The following is an 18,213-nucleotide window of genomic DNA, read 5'->3' as shown; positions in this document are numbered from 1 at the left end:
ATTCAGTACGGGTATGATATGGTGAACAGTCTTCGGTCATGCTCCACACTCAACATTTTGGTCAGAGGGCAACAAAACCGTAGCATCAGTGAGTGTTGAAATCACAGTGTGGTGACTGCACAGAAAAGCTTTTAAGACACAGTGCCAGGAGAGTGCTCAAATAAAGAGCTGGTAAGGAGATGGATCCCTCGTGGTGAGTAGGACAGCATGTCAAAAGGACCAACACCAGATTAGCTTAAACAAAAACAGAATTACCTGGAAAAACTCAGCAGGTCTGGCAGCATCGGCGGAGAAGAAAAGAGTTGACGTTTCGAGTCCTCATGACCCTTCGAATAGTTCTGTCGAAGGGTCATGAGGACTCGAAATGTCAACTCTTTTCTTCTCCGCCGATGCTGCCAGACCTGCTGAGTTTTTCCAGGTAATTCTGTTTTTGTTTTGGATTTCCAGCATCCGCAGTTTTTTTGTTTTTACCAGATTAGCTTAGTCGGGAAAGGCAATGACCAGGATGTGGGCCGGATCTTTTAAGAAATTTTAAAATAGTAGTCAGTATTTAATGTTTCCGCCCTTAGTTGTGCAAGATTGTGATGAGTGCAGCACATTACAATGATCCTGGAGACCCTTGCTAAATCATACTGTAGAGCACTCGGACAATAGTCAAACTCTGGAATCTCATTTTCAGAAAGCCAATTGTCTGCTCTATTGTATGTTATGATCCCTGTAGAGATTGATAACATTAAAGAAGACCTTTGAATGTCCAGTTGATAGCTGAAAGGATGACATGACAAGATTTCATTCTTTAAGACTTTTACTATTGCAAACAGACTAAAAGCAACAAAAGCTAAACAGTATAATTGTAGGCAACTTATACTTTAAACTACAGAACTGAACATTCCCCATTTAAGTTTAATATAACCAAAAAACCCACTTTAAAGGTATACTTTACACTGTCCTTTAAGTAGTCATTCAATTTTCCCGGACCTAGTCCAAAGTCATTTTTAGCTTCTAAAGGTTTATTGCTGTTCTTTTCCTTTCCCAGCCTGGTAACATGTAACCCCAGAACTGTCATGGTCAGGGTTTTTCTTGCCGATTCTCCCTCTAGCCAAATCTTCAAATCATTACAAATCCTCATGAATTTGGTCTTTTCAATTTGAGTACCAGCTCCCACCTTCATTCTCGCACGTCGAACCATAGAAACCTACGGCCTCTAGCCACTCCCTCTCTCCCAGATTCTGGCAGTCTGCCTGTCCGTAAGTTTTCTAGGATATCTTAGAAATCCTTCCCCTCTCAAAACCGATCTGCAGGTAGAAATGTTGATCAGCAATCCTTGAGACCCCAACTCTCTTTTTAATCTTGGAAGTGAATGGACATCTTAAAGCCTAACTGTTTACAATCTGACATTCTCAACACCTCCCCAGAACTTTGGAGACTATCAGCCTAACCACTGTAAACCCAGATGCTGCTGCTAATGTCTCTTAGTGTGAACTTCTTTCCAGCCAAACAACCCATGCCTCTCTTTAACCTTTAACAGGCAGATCACCCAGGTCTATTGTCAGGCAGACTTCAGAACAAGTCGCATGACCCCCTTTATTTTTAACCTAAATTAAAGACACAGTCCCAAAAACATAGAAATCCCATTAAACCTCACATGTGGACCCGGTGGAGTCCTGGCAGGCATTGTATTGAGCTTCCACATCAATGCTAGGGTTTCTCACTGGCGTTGTCATCCATGTTTTGAGAGAGTAACTTCTGCTGCTGAGGATCCATCCATTGAGTCATGCGACAGGCTTGAGCAGACGTGGCAGTTGTGAGTGCCAGAGGATAAATGGGTTGTGGGTGCGTCCCACGAAATGGGCACATACCTGGAGGACATTCTTCCTGTTGTTGCATGCCTGTTGCACATTAATTGAATAGAACACCTTCCTGTTGATGAAGGCTGCTGGCTGGCCCATCAGAGATTTGATGTGCAATCTTTGACTCCCTACAAGCATGAGAAGCAATGGTCTCAACGGGCTCGAAGCTCTTTTAATTAGAGTATTAGTGACTTCCCTGATACAGCCATGTTGGCTGCCTGTGATATCCCACACATGTCTCCAGTAAATCCTTTAAAATACCCAGATGCATAAAATTTAACATGGCCTTGATCTTTATTGTGACTGGAATTGGGTGCCCACCCAGCTCCCTCGGATGCAGGGTCATTTTGCAGCAGTACTGACTCCCTGGATAGTCGCATTCTCTGGCACTGTTGCCCTGCAGGTGATTCGAATTCTGAACACTCTGGAATGAGCGACTTCTGCCTTCTGCCTCTCTCCTGGATTGGCTCCCTGTGGTGCTCTGGTGGTGCAGCCACAAGCGTTTGGAGTCCCCTTCCTCCATGCCTTTCTTCCACTGTTTGCAGGCCCAGTAATATTGCGTGTATCATTCCCATTTCCCATTCTCTGAAGTTTTCCCTTTCACTTTACTGCCTCCCTTGGATTCAGCGCCCAGCTTCGGAGACTTCCCCTCCCTGTTCAGCTCCTCTCTTACGAAGGTCAGCCTCTCAGCTTCTGTGCATCCCCTCCCCTACAATACTTCTCGCACCTTCTCTTTCCTTGCCTGAAGATTACAGAGATTGCAGCTGAAAAAGTGTTGACCTTCCAGTCAAGAATTGCGTCCTGGCCTGAAAACCATCAGCTTTTATTGGCCGGGTAATAGAGAGCCCGAGAGCCCTGTTCGCAGCACTCCCTGGAGTAAAATCCCAGGTACACAGATTTTGCTCCACATCCAAGCAAACAACACTGACATTCTCACTAAGATGCACTAATTCAGCAGAAAATGGATATTGGACCAGCTCGGGATGTTCTGCTTGTGTGGTTTATAATACACCAGGTGGTGCCTTTAATCACTGGGTTATAGCAGGAACTACTTCACTTGTTTTTGTTAAAAATGGTTTCTAACTACCACTCTCTGCTTCTTTATGTTAAGTAAGCTGGAGGCCAGAAGGGGAAGTGAATTTACCCATGACGCATCTTCTGTATAAACATGATTAAAGCATTGAGACAGTTGTAGTAAATAACACCACCTCTGACTCTAAATTGAATGGGAAATCCATAGGATCTATTAACACTGTTACTTTTCTACTTTGGGTAGAAGTGTCTATGGGCTTGATTGGCTGAGGAATCTTATAATGGTTGATTAGGAGAGGTTTCAATGTGAGTTGAAACTCAATCAGAAGGCCGCCCTCTCTCATCTGACAAGGACTAGCTTCTCTTCTCACCCCTCTGAAACTTAAAATTATACAGCGATATGATATACAGTGTTGGCTCATCTGTACCATAGTATTAAAGCATGCAAGTTCATTCAGCAGCTTGTCTTGCTGCCTCTTCCACCCTCCAACTACCAATTTTTCCCCAGTTCTGGGATGGACAAGGCAGAAAAGCACGTGTCCTATCGTGTCCTCACCATTTTCTGGGGAACGTAAGCAGGAGATTGGTAGTCGGAGCAAGAATGAAAAGACTGCCTGCAGAAGCTCTGTGATCATAGCTTTGCACATACAATATCAGTGAAATGAGAAAAGTTCCAGTTAAAAGAAAATTGAACAGCCAGATTCCCAGTGCTAGGCCTGTCCCAGCAAGTCTACACTCCATTACTGGTGCAGCCCCCAGGCTAAGCCTCACTGGAAAAAAAGAGAGAAAAAACAACTTGTTATAATTGAACACTTTTTATTTCTATCTAAATCCACCCACATGCAGAACAGATACCTATTTACTCACCAGATATATGCAAATACAGCTTCTGGGAAAGTCCACATAGTTCCCTAATTTTGGATTCCATCTGGACTTTGCTGAGCAATTAATTTGATTTTACAGGACAGTTCTCCTGTACCCTTTGACATAGAGACCGGTAATACATTTTATGTGTGTGTTTGTGTGTGTGTGTGTGTGTGTATGTGTGTGTTTGTGTAGGGCAGAATGAGGTGACTGGGTCTTTAATCCATAATTTTGGTTTAAGGTGAAGTAAGCTCTTGAGAAATGATACATAAGATTCCAATATTGAATCAAAAAAATATTAATTTATTTTCTAATGCTTATTTTTAAGTTTTAAAAAATTAATCTCCCCCGTAACTCATGGCTTCTTGATATAAATCTTTCCGCCATTTCAGAAGCTGTCACCAAGTGGCTTTCTAGGACATTTTCAAAAGAGTGCTCTGGGATCTTTTATGTCCACCCAAGAGGGCAGATAGGACCTCAGTTTAATGTCTTATCTGAAAGATGACAACCCAACAGTACAATGCTCCCTCATTTCACAGGGAATATTAGCCTATATTTTTTGTGTTCAAGACTGGAGTGGGACTTGAACCCACAATGTCCTACATCAGAGGTACAGGCTTTACCCACTGAGCCACCGCTGGCACCAAGAATAAAATAAGAATAACCAGACAACTTGTATTCTTTCAGACAGATTTCTGTTGAATTCTACTTTTATTTTTCGAAAAAAGTCTCTGAATAATTCTATATAGATAATAAATCCGCTAATGATTCTCCAGGAAATTCCTGGAAGAGGTTCTTGAACCTAACCTGGGTGGGAGTTGAATGTTCATTGGAAATTGTTGCACGCACTGAGCGATCTCAGTGACATGAGTTTGATTTCTTATCTACAAACCGGCAGGGTGAGCAACCTGAACCTATCCTTGTCACAGTCTAAACAAAAAACAAATTGATCATAACAGACAGATAAGTGCAGCACGGTAAAAGCAATTAGCATTAGAGTAAGAACATAACGGACATCAAGCTTTTATTTGCAGCATTTCAAACTACCTAGTCCTTCATCTAGATGCTTTTTCAATTAATTCATTCTCAGGATGTAGGTGTCATTGGAAAGGCCAACATTTATTGCCCTTCTTTAGTTGTGAAAAGTATGATACAGCTGAGTGGCTTGATAGACCAGGATGTTAAGTGTTAATCACAAACAAGCCAGATTGGATATGGATGACAGATTTTCTTCCAAAATGGGCATTAGTGAAGCAGTTGGTTTTTAACAACAATCCATGAGCTTCATGGTCATCATGACTGAAACCAACTTTTTTATTTCCAGGTTGAAGTTAAATTCACATTCTCCTCCTGCCGTGGTGAGAATTGAGCTTTCATCCTCATCATTACCAGTTCAGTAATATAACAACTACACTACCATTAATTTCAACACAATTTAAATCTGTCGGTTTCTATAATGGGTGGGCAATCTGCTTTGCCTGATTACCACTCCATCAGCGAAGGTGAAAATTACCCTCCCGATTCCACCCCGCCCCCAGGGGTTAAATGGAAATGTAACCAGTTGAGAAAAATTAGAGGGTAAACTCACAAACCTACATTGCCAATAGAGAGCATGAAGGAAAGGCTTGCAACATCAATGTTACTGCATTGGAGCTCACCCCTAACCTGATTTATTTACTCTTTCATGGGATGTGAGCATTGCTGGCAAGGCAAGCATTCATTGACCATCCCTAATTGCCGTTCTTGAGAAGGTGGTGGTGAGCTGCTTTCTTGAACCGCTACAGTCCATATGGTGTACTGACCCCCACAGTGTTGTTCGGAAGGGAGTTTGACCCAGCGACAGTGAAGGAATTTTTAAAAATTCTTTTATGGAATGTGGGCATAACTGGTTAGGCCAGCATTTATTGTCCATCCCTAGTTGCTCTTGAGAAGGTGGTGGTGAGCTGCCTTCTTGAACCACTGCAGTCCATGGCAATATAAGAGAGGCAGTGGCATAGTGGTATTGGCACTAGACTGGTCATCTGGAAACCCAGGGGCAATGCCCTGGGGACCCGGGTTTGAGGCAGACGATGGAATGTGAATCCAATAAACATCTGGAATTAATAGTCTAATGATGACCGTGAAACCATTGCCGAATGTCATAAAAGCCCATCTGGTTCACTAATGTCCCTTAGGGAAGGAAATCTGCTGCCCTTCCCTGGTCTGGCCTACATGTGACTCCGAGACCCACAGCAACTGGAGCCACATCCAGACTCTTAAAATGCCCTCTGAACAAGGACAATTGGGGATGGACAATAAATGTCAGTGATGCCCACATCCCATGAACGAATACATTTTTAAAAAAAGTTCCATTTCAGGATGGTGTGTGATTTGGAGGGGGACTTGCAGGTGGTGTTGTTCCTATGTGTCTGCTGCCCTCTCCTTTGAGATGAAAGAGGTCGTGGATTTGGAAGGTGCTGCTGAAGATGCTGAGTTGCTGTAGTGTATTTTGTAGATGGTACACACTGTTGCCACAGTGTAGAGGTAACAGAGGGACTGATTGTTTAAGATCGTGGATGGGATGGTGAAAAAGTGGACTGCTTTGCCCTGGGTGGTGTTGAGCCTCATGAGCTTTGTTGGAGTGGCACTCATCCAGGCAAGTGGACTATTCCACCACACTCCTGACTTATGGATGGTGGACAGGCTTTTGGGGAGTTAGGAGGTGAATTACTTACTGCAGAATTCCCAGCCTCTGGCCTGTTCTTGTAGCCGCAGTATTCATATGGCTGGTCCAGTTCAGTTTCTGGTCAATGGTACTCCTCAGGATGTTGATGGTGGAGGATTCAGCGATGGTAATCATTTTAAATGTGAAGGAGAGATAGTTAGATTTTCTCTTGTTGGAGATCATTATTGCCTGGCATTTGTGTAGCATGAATGTTACTTGCCACTTATCAGTCCAAGCCTGAATGTTATCCAGGTCCTGCTGTATGTGCACCTGGACTACTTTAGTGTCTGGGGAGTCATGAATGGTGCTGAACATTGTGAAATCTTCAGTGAACATCCCCACTTCTGACCTTATGATGGAGGGAAGATCATTGATGAAGATGGTTGGGCCTAGGACACTGTCATGAGGAACTTCAGCAGCGATGTCCTGGGGCTGAGATGACCTGCCTCCAACAACCACAACCATCTTCCTTTGTGTTAGGTATGATTCCAACCAGTGGAGAGTTTTCCCCGATTCCCATTGACTCCAACTGATGCCACACTTGATGCTCCTTGATGCCACACTTGGTCAAATGCTGCCTTGTGCTTCATGCTGGCAAAATGGGATTGGTAGTGGTACCCATGGGTATCTCATTCATTTAGATTTTACCCAGCTACTGTGATCTGGAAGGAATAATGCCTTTGAATTTTTTTTTTTTGCGTGGGCAGATTACATGAGTTTACAGCCAGAGGCAAACAATTTCAATCCTGACAGATATAGCTGATTCATATCACTGATGGTGTGTTGAAATATTTCACTGACAGGATTTAAGTAATTTAATGTCAGAGGAAAACCAGATTTTTTTATTCACTTATAACTCCTTGCAAGATGCTAAATAGGTCCATTGCTCATGGGAAGGCTTCTGCATTAGTCTTTGAGTTCCTTTTAAATTAGGTGAACTGCTCCCACCTAACACAACAGCCCTGCTCATACATGGCCATTCTCAGTAATGATATGAATTAACAATCTTAAGCCTTGTCTGACATAAGAAGATAGGAGAGAAAGTTAAAAACATTTAACAACCTAAACAAATGTTTATACTACAATAATTTTCTGGTAACAGTTAGTCCAAAGTCCCAAAACACTTCACACTGTGAGATTCTGACACCCTAAATAGAGGGGGGGTATACTGATTGTCAAACATAAGGGTGAGAAAGACATGGAGATAGAAACATATCTTGCACTAAGGGCAATATGGAATTGGCTGTCTGTCATACTCCCCATCCAGTATCCAGAACCAAATATCAGGTGGAGAGTATAAAATGGCCCTGGTGATACAGCCAGCTTTGCGTTACTATCCAAGATGGATTTCCACTCCAAACACTTAACAAATTCAATAATGGTCCGAGAACTAACAAATCGAATGAAAGGGAAAAGAATGATAGACTGAAAGCAGCCATATTTTATTCATTTTTTTTCTCCACTTGCCTGTTGAAGTTGTTGCTTGATTGGGTTCAACAGTGACCCCTGCTGGAAAGTCAGGTGATGACAAGATCTTGCTTGGCCATGATGCCCTATTGACTAAATGGCCTTCTAAAGCCACAATCTAGGCACACACATTAAAAATAGAAGGTCTGTCAGGCAGATATGTTGGAGTATGGCAAGCACCTGTGGAAACTGAGCACATGAGTCATTGTCTCCAGGAGAGAAAACGCTATAAAATCACAGATTGTTTGAGTGAGTAATGAGGCTGGCATTTAAACTGAAGTATTTGGATCATTTCATAAACCACAAAACTGAAACCCGAAGGCTGAACTTGTCAAGTTGAATTCCAGCCTGTTATTCCCAGGAAAGCCATTGTTTGTTAACAGTGTTAATAATGAAGCTGATAAGAGACTATATTTGAACTGCAGGAGCCATTATATATAATTGTAATCAAAAATGGATCATTCTGCTATTTGAAGTATAGCTGTATATAAAATGGCCACTTCCTTTCAAGGATGCAAAGCCTAATTAATGTAAATAGGTACCATTGAAGAATGAAGTTTACAGATTGATGACTGCTTGTAAATCCAAGCTTCATTTTGACACCTTGAAATATAGGCCATGACTTTTAGGATGGCGGGGTTTCCCTTCCCAACATCCAAAGAGTCGGCGGTGAATGCATCCTTGCTGATACCGGTTGCTCGCAGTCATTTAACACTCCAGCAAGATGGGACTTCAGCCCCTCAGTTGATGCAAGTCCTGCCTCAGAGAGTTGCTGGCAAGTCTGACTGGGTAGGGTTGGAACTGCAGGCAGCCCTTAGAGTCTATCTCCCGGGCATCCAGAACTAGGTAGGCGGGGGGGGGGGGGGGGGGGGGGGGTCTCAGGACAGGGAGGGGTGGTGAGGTCTGGGTGGGGGTTGGGGGTGGTGGGGCAGAGAAGGGTGGGATGTTGGTGGAGAGACCAGTGGAGAGGGAGAACCCGCAAGGGCCAGATCTTGTGGGTGAGGGGGGTGGGGGAGGGGGGGGGGGGGGGGGGGGGGGGGGCGGTGGGGGAGGGGTGGCAAATGTTGAAAAGAGGCTGTTGATGGAAGCACCCCCCCCCCCCCCCCCCCCCCACCCCCCCCGGGCCCTGCACCATCCTTTCCACACAAGGTCTGAGCAGGGTCACTTTTCGGGCTCCCTCCCTGCCGTTGAACTCCTCCTGCCAGCCTGAACAATGAGTCTGGGTAGGAAACGTCTCTTATGTGGTCATTAATTGGCTATTTAGGGGCCTCAGCTGGGGAAAGGGTGGGTGGGCCGATCGAGCCATCCAAGGAATTTTATAGGCCCCCCCTCCTGCACCTTGCCCACAAACCTGCTGACAGGGCAGGGTAAAATTCTGCCCATAATGTTTGAAACTTGATGGATGCTCACTGGAGGGAAGCCAATTATTTGTGTTAGCAAATCTCACATGGCATTGTTTACAGAAAGGTGCAGGATTATTGGGGTGGAAATATTATACTATTTAACGGCACAAGATATTATTCTGCTGCTAAAGTGAAGCTTAAAACCGGAATGCATGATGGTGTTAAGTAATCACAGGATGAGGCCCTACCAGAATGCAATCATTGACTCCTTTTTATTTAATGTTTTTTTTGGAAATGGGACAGAAATTTGCATATGGAAAGTTGTCATAAAGGAAAGAAAGCCTTGCATTTATAAAGTGCCTCTTAGGCCCTCAGGATGTCCCAAAGCACTTTACGTTCAATGAATTGTAGTCACTGTTGTGATATAGGAAACGCAGCAGCCAATTTGCATGCAGAAAGGTCCCACAAGCAGCAATGGGATAATGACCAGCTAGTCTGTTTTTGTGATTCGTTTAGATAATATCACCAACTTTAACACCTATGTGTTCTTTTGTTCTATTGTTAGTGACATCTTTTGATGATCTGCTTCTATCACTGCTTGTTTGTCCCTACAACCACACCAACCTCCTCCACTTCTCTCTCTCTCTCTCTCCGCACCCCCCCCCCTCCCCCCACCCCCACACACCTTAAACCAGCTTATATTTCAACTCTTTCTTGGACTCGAACTCAAATTCTGTCGAAGGGTCATGAGGACTTGAAACTTCAACTCTTTTCTTCTCTGCTGATGCTGCCAGACCTGCTGAGTTTTTCCAGGTAATTCTGTTTTTGTGATGTTGGTTGAGGGATAAACATTGCTCAAGGCTCTAGGGAGAACTCCCTTGCTCCACTGCAAAATGTCAAGAGATTCAGTGGTAACTGTGTGTATAGTCACTCCCTTCTGTCAGTTAAGGGTCACATGATGCACTGTGGGGGCTCCGACCAATGAGCTTGTAGTGCGGGCAATTTGGGGGATGGAGCTTCCTGATCTTCCTGGTCGAGCGTGAAAGCATTTGTAAATTCTTCTGTGATAAAGTTAACTGCTTCTTGATGAAACCTATCTGCTTCATCGAGTCATCACAGATACTTTACAAGGCCTTGATTTAATGTCTCATCCAAAAATGGTGACTCCAGCAGTGCAGCAATCCCTCAGAATTGCACGGGAGTCTCAGCCTACATTTTGCCTCATGTACGAAATGTGCATCAGATGTGTTGGCAATAATTGTAACTTAACTCAGAAGGTGGGAAACCAACAAATTGCCACCTTTACAGGCAGGCTGGATGTAAAACCATCATTACACCTGACCTCATCAATCAACTGATGGGTGGCTGAGGATAAAATTAGGCCATTGCTTATGTAGCATTTTGAATTCAGATCTGCTGCAGCTACCCCCTTGAGTTCAGTAGTGTCTGTCACCCAAGAGGTAATCCATGCACCTTAGGAAGAGTTGACTTAAACTCCCCTATATCGACTTGTATGGTGGCAGGATCCAGGGGAATAACACCCTGTGTGACATGTTTTGAATGCAGTACCACTGGTTCTGCAGTTGGGGGGAAGGGGTTACTGAGGCTGGAGATGAGGCAACAGGGCTGAGGTAGTGCCATCACGGCTCAGTCCCTCCTTTTGCAGATTTGAGGTTTACCCAGGCAAGGCACGGTGCCTGAAATGTAGCTTTGCTGGAATGTGATTGGTGAGGTAGCCAATTAGAAAGCAAAAGAATACATATGACATTGATGTGAAAAGATATCATTCACATGAGGGTAAATCTAAGAGTGAAGAAAAGTTGTTGTAGAAGCTGTAGCTTGTGCAATGTAACCTTATCCATTGGTTAACATGGCAGAGTTGCACTCACATCTTGAGGGACCAGTTCAAAGGTTGAACATTCATAATGCAAGACTATGAAACAGTAATTTACATAAATAAGATATTAGTGATTAGGTGATGTCTAAATTAGCTTTAAACCTGTAGATTGAGGGGAAGAATATGAGGGAGGTAATTAGTTCCACTGGATTATTACCTGAGCTACAAGCAAATTGGCATAGGATAAATAAGATTAGAGAGATGAATGCATGGCTCAAAGATTGGTGTGAGAGAAATGGGTTTCAATTCATGGGCACTGGCACCAGTACTGGGGAAAGTGGGAGCTGTACCATTGGGATGGTCTACACCTGAACCACGCTGGGACCAGTGTTCTGGCAAGTCAAATAACTAGGGTGGTAGAGAGAGCTTTAAACTAAATAGTGAGGGAAGGAATCATGTGTGAGGATATATAGTAAAGAGAAACAATAAAGTAATGGAACAGGGCAGCAATTTGAAGCTGAAAATGGTAAAAAAAAAACCAGAATGTAAGGTCCTGTAACTGAATACACATGGTGTTTGTAGCAAAAGGGATGACTTGTTAGCACAGATAGAGATGAATATGTGTGACCTGATACACATTACAGAGACATGGTTAAAAGGTGGCCAAGCTTAGGACCTCAATGTTGAAAATTTTTGACTTATTGGAACGACAGGAAGCTAGGAAAAGGTGGTGGGTAGCTCTGTTGGTGAAGAATGGCATTAGTTCAATAATGGGAGAAGACCTTAGCTTGAAAGAGCAAGGTGTAGAATCAGTTTGGGTAGACACAAGAAATAGTAAAGGTAAGAGGTCACTTGTGGGAGTAATTTATAGGCCCCCTAACAGTAGTTACACTGCAGGGCACAGCATACAGGAAGAAATAAATGGGACGTGTAAGAAAGGTGCTGCGATAATCATGGGTTACTTTACATGTAGATTGGGAAAATCAGATTGGCAAAGGTAGCCTGAAAAATGAGTTCACAGAGTGTATTCAGAATTCTTAGAGCAGTACATTCTGGAGCCAATCAGGGAGCAGGTTGTCCTAGGCCTGGTAATGTGTAATGAGACAGGATTAATCAATAACCTCATGGTAAAGGAGCATCAAGTTGACAGCCATCATAACATGATTGAATTTCATGTTCAGTTTGAAATGGAGAAGAGTGAGTCCATGACCAGTGTTTTAAATCTAAAATCCCCGACCGAGTGTTGCAGACTGGCACATTCCAAGGTCCAGGACTACGTACTGAGGGACACACTAAAGCTTGGGGCAGCTGCTGCAAAGGTGCAATGGGGAAAGGTCACTGTCTAAGACCTTTCTGGTAATCAGCAGGAGGTTTCCTTGCCCATGTTTGATCTGATATCATGAGACTTCGTGGGGTCCAGAGTTGATGTAGAGGAATCCTAGGTCAACACCCTCCCGACTGTACACCACCGTGCTGCCACCTCTTCTGGATCTGTCCTGCTGATGGGACAGGACATACCCAGGGATGGTGATGGTGATGTCTGGGACATTTACACCTAAAGGCTTTCAAGTGCCCAGGTATTGTTGGCCTGCATACTAGAGTCTTAAAAGAAGTGATTGCGCACATTGTAGATGCATTGGTTATAACCTTCCAAAATTCCTTAGATTCAGGAAAGGTTCCAGCAGATTGGAAAACAGTAAATGTAATACCTTTATCCAAAAAATGAGGGAGGCAGAAAGCAGGAAGCTATAGACCAGTTAGCTTAACATCTGTTAAGGAAAGTGCTAGAATCCATTATTTAGGAGGTTATAGCTGGATATTTAGATAATCAAGATTTGATCAGGCAGAGTCAACATGGCTTTGTGAAAGAGAAATCATGGGCAGGATTTTTACCTCGTCAGGCTGGTGCGGTGGCCGGGCCCAGGAGCAGTCACAAAGCCAATCGCCGCCTGCAATCGGGCCCCGACATCGATTTCACGCTGACTGGCCAATGAACAGCCAGCCAGCGTGAAAGACGCACTGCAACACTGAGAGCTGCTGGGGTGGAGGCGGAAGGAGGGCGAGCATGGAAGTTTGCACATGCACGCAGGTGGGCTCACTGAAAGCTCCCTGAGGCAGAGAGCTGCCTCAGGGAGATGAAGATTCTTAAAAATGCAAATAAACATTTTACAAATGTTAAAATCATGTCCCCTCATGTCCTCTGTCACATGTGCAGGGTCCTGTTATGAATGATATTTCAACATTTTTATCTTATTTTTAATTCCTATTGGAAACCTCATCCCGCCTATGGATGAGGTTTCATAAAAAATCCAAAGGTTGCCTGGCCGGTTCACCTGCCCACCAAACATAAGGTTGGATGAGCAGCGAAAATTGCATTAAATTGTGACTTTAATGGCCTTAATAGGCTTATTAGTTGTCAGGGGTGTGCTGCAAACTCCCATGCATGCCCGCTAACCAAAATATCACACAAGTGCGTGATGACATCGGGACTCTTGCCCACCCACTCAGCGAAAAATCCTGCCCCATGGTTAATTAATCTATTAGAGTTTTTTGACAAAGTAACATTCAAGGTGGATAAAGGGGAACTGGTAAATGTGGTGTACTTGGATTTCCAAAAGGCATCAAAAGTTACTACACAAGATGAAAGCACATAGTGTAGGGGGTAACATATTAGCATGGATAAAGGATTGGATGGCTGACAGGAAGCAGAGTAGGAAATGTGTCTTTTTTGGATTGGCAAGCTGTAACTGATGGAATGCCACTGGGGCCAGTAATGGTGTGTCAACTATTTACAATCTATATCAATGACTTGGATGAAGAGAGTGAATGTATTATAGCTAAATTTGCCAATAACACCAAAATAGGTAGGAAAGTAAGTTGTCACCGGGAGGTAGAGAATCTGCAAAGGGATATAGACAGGTTAAATGAGTGGGCAAAAAGTTTGACAAATGGAGCATACCATGGGTAAATGTGAACTTGTTCAATTTGGCAGGAAGACTAGAAAAGCATCATGCTATTTAAATGGAGAAAGATTGCAGAACTCGCTGGTACAGCGGTGTCCTGGTACATGGATCAGGAAAAGTTAATATGCAGGTATAGCAAGTGATTAGGAAGGCAAATGGAATGTTGGTGTTTATTGCAAGGAGAATGGAATATGAAAGTAGGGAAGTTTTACTGCAGCTATACAGGGCATTGGTGAGACCACATCTGGAGTAGTGTATGCAGCTTTGGTCTCCTTATTTTTTAAAAAAGATATAATTGCTTTAGAAGCAGTTAAGAGGAAGATCACTGGACTCATTTCTGGGATGAAGGGGTTGTCTTATGAAGAAAGGTTGAACAGATTAGGCCTGAACCCATTGGAGTTTAGAAGAATGAGAGGTGATCTTATTGAAACATACAAGATCTTGAGGGAACTTGACAGGGTGGATACCCAAAGGGTGTTTCCTCTTGTGGGGAAGACTAAAACAAGGGGACATCATTTAAAAAGACAGAGACAAGGAGAAACTTTTTCTCCCAAAGGGTCGTTGGTGTGTGGCCTTCTCTCCCCCAGAAAGCAGTGGAGGCTGGGTCTTTGGATTTATTCAAGGCAGTGTTGGACAGATTTTTGGTTGCCAAATGAGTCAAGGGTTATGGGGGTCAGACAGGAAAGTGAATCTGAGACCAGCCATGACCTTATTGACTGGTGGAGCAGGCTTGAAATGCCAAATGGCCTACTCCTGCTTCTACGTTTCATGTTCCACATATTTGAGTTAGAATAGCAGATGATGTTTGGATTTCAATACAGTGAGGGTGCAAGGTCTTGTAATATGCCTTTAATTGATATCGTGACATCACAAGAAGGAAAATATCTCCTGTTATCCAGTCTTAGTTTCACTTTTGCTTTGTGCAGAGCACAGACACACAGCTCTGATGTCTTCAAGGTTTTTATCTATTGTATACTGTTCTCATGTGCCTAGCCTTAACACACACAACCACAATGTTTTTACTCAATCCCTTTTGCCTTGTGTCTTGTTCAGTAAATAAGCCCAAATTATTATATAATTATAATAACAGGACATGGTGATCAGCAGTGGTGAGACAGGTGGCAGCAAGATTAATTATGGGTACAACATGGTGAACAGCCTTAGATCATGCTACATGCCATGAGACGACCCTTGATGTTTTGGTCAGACTGCAATGAAATTGGAGAGTGTTAAAAATGTAGTGGCGTAACTGCAAAGGCACAGCAACGAGCTAGTGCTCGAGTAAAGGGCTGGTAACCAGACGGATCCCTCATGGTGAGATTGCAGTTCATAGCCCGTCAGTTCCCTGAGTGGGACAACACTCAAGAGCGTTAGCTCAGTGAGGAAAGGTGAGTGACCAGGATGTGGGCCGGGTGGATAGCGAACAAGGAAGAGTCAAACGAAAAAAAGTCATAAAATTAGGCCAGAAAAGGCTGCAATTATAACGGGCGGCTTTGTGAGCTGCTGAACAATAAATCGAATAAAAAGTAAAGACGCCATTAATCCCATGATATGTTTCCACCACAACTTGTCTTTGTGGGCAGAACTTCAGAGAAGCACCTGAAAGTGGTCACAGTGATACTCATCCCAGGTATTACAGAAGAAAGAAGGTCAAAGCGATATTGTCAGAATGTCCACAAAATTCCCCAGCTTGAATTGGGGTGCAGCTGACCTGCTATCTGAATTCAAAATGTTTAAATAGTATACAGAGTTATGGTTTCTTGATTTAGGAGTGTCTGAACCAGATAAGCAAGCAAAAAAAATTGGCCTAGCAATTGGAATGAAGATCTACTTAGGTTGAATCCGGATTAGCAGCAGAAGAAATAAAGGGTGTCTAGAAGCTATGGACGACATCAGAAGAGTTCAAAGACAGGTTGGTTAAACTTCTGTATTTATCAACCAGAGTTTATCTCATTTCAACAACAGCCTATGGAATCCATTGACCACTTTCCCAGCAGTTGCAGAGAGAATGGTACGTACTGTGATTTTTTAAATGTTAAGCTAGCAGACAGAATTGTTGAGTTGGTGATTGCATCCACTCCCATGGAAGCATCCCAAAGAGTTCTGCTAGACAAATGTAAAACATGTGATATTGAAGAGCTACTCAAGAATGGACGTAAGTATGAAGTAATCCTCACAGGTTGACAAAGCTTACATGTCCTAAGTGCAACCCTGATTGTTGACGCACTCACCAGAACACCCAAACCTAGCAAGACATGGAAGGTGTGGCCTTTTGCAGAGACCAAGGAAATGCCCAGTTTTTCAATAATTCTGCAAGGCATGTGGCAGAAAGGGCCATTGGCAGTACCAGTGCAATAGAGCAAAGGCTGATGCAGCTACAAAGGTTTTTGCACTGATCCAGACAGACCGTACACATTGGGTACCTTCAAGCAATAAGAATGACCAACTGGTATCCCATATACATGTAGTGATTTACAAACCGGAAAATACCAATGATGTGCACAACAAGCTGAAGAGCAGTGAACACCTTTCACACCATCAATCTCGTGGGAAACATAGATGCAATCACACTGTGTTTGCCAAGATTCAAATTATCTGCTCTAAGAAAGTTGGTAACCGTTATTGTCTGAGGTTGACACAGGGGCAAATGCCAACATGCTATCTTCTAAAAGACATGTATCCACAGATGTGGGAGGCCATGGTAAAACCTTGAAATGACCTTTCTGCTGAACCAAAAAAGATGGCTGTTATAAGTCACATGACCACAGGATTGGCCTTTTGTTCTGAGAGATACCAACTGGAGTTACAAGAGCCAAATAATCCTCCTCTCATCATCGTGGAATCTCACACCCAGTTGTAAGGGCATTATAATCGTGAAACTATGGGATTCACAGTCAAAACTCATTAAGCCTGTAGCACTGTTAACAGGCTCATCTCACAACTGGGACTGTCCAGGTCCACTTCAAAAGGGGACCATTGAGAGGACAATGGATTCCATTTGCATCTTGATAAGCTTACCACTCTAGTAGAGTCAGAGGATCTGCCTAGACAATGGTTTTCTGACACAAGACTCTCAATATGAATGTAACTCTTTCAAAAGCTAACGCCTGGGACATTACCAGTCCTGAAATCAAAGCCAGTTCCAGACACTGGATAAACTTCCTTTTTGAAATTATTGTGGAAAAAGGTCACATGACTCAAGTAACCATTTTGAAATCTCTATATTCCTTTGAGAACTGAAAAATCCTCTGTCTGCTGTTTGACATCCAACTGGCGAACCAACAAGAAGCAGAACTACAGTCTTAACAATAGCCTACTCCTCAAAGCCTGTCTCTGCCAGAAGATTTCCTACCATCGCCTGCAGAGCTGACCCAGTCTCTGTGTGTCAACTTCATCTTATGCTAAAGACAACTCTACAACCCTGGTCTTCAGCCAGTTGAACTTGAGCTCCTACATGAAAGACTCCTCATTGGACTCTGACTCTGGGCTTTGATAATCATGTGAACTAATATTTATTTCTGTGGCTCTTGTACTGGGAAAACATGCCACAGCATACTTTCAAAATAATTCAAAACGTCTTCTGCTTGTGGACAGTTGGTGAGAGGCAGGAAGTAGTTTGCCTGACTCTCTCTTGTCCATATCAATAAGTAGGGCTGGAAACGTGTGATTGAGCTTCCTGATGTTAGGTGAATAAATGCACCATTCTGTTTGGTAGTAAAAAACTGGGTTCCAGATTCATTGCTTGATCCACACTGAGTTAGCTTATTTCACCTGGGTAGCAATGTGTGGAAAGGATGAAGAATTCTGACAGCGTTCCTGCTCCTGGTCACTATCTGGTGCTGGAGAGTGCTGGAGAGTGCTCAATGTGATATAGGATCAATCTCAGCCCCGCAGTTAAATAAACCACTGATACCTAATGGGGTGTGCAGAAACAGGCATGAGGAGCACAGAGACCTGACTGACTCCAATCAATTATTCTCTTACTGACTATTATTATTACTGCTCATATTCCCCTGTGGATGGTAACATTTCTAGTATGGATGGTGAGGGCAAGCTCCCTAGTCACTGTAGGGTAACAGAAGGCCCTCCACCAGGAGCATGTAAACCAAATGAATACAGCTTTCAAAGTCACAGAACATAATCAGGTGATTAA

The sequence above is a fragment of the Carcharodon carcharias genome, chromosome 23, assembly GCF_017639515.1.
Source record: "Carcharodon carcharias isolate sCarCar2 chromosome 23, sCarCar2.pri, whole genome shotgun sequence".
Lineage (NCBI taxonomy): Eukaryota > Metazoa > Chordata > Chondrichthyes > Lamniformes > Lamnidae > Carcharodon > Carcharodon carcharias.
The sequence above is the reverse complement of the archived record's forward strand: the minus strand, read 5'-3'. Positions refer to the sequence as shown.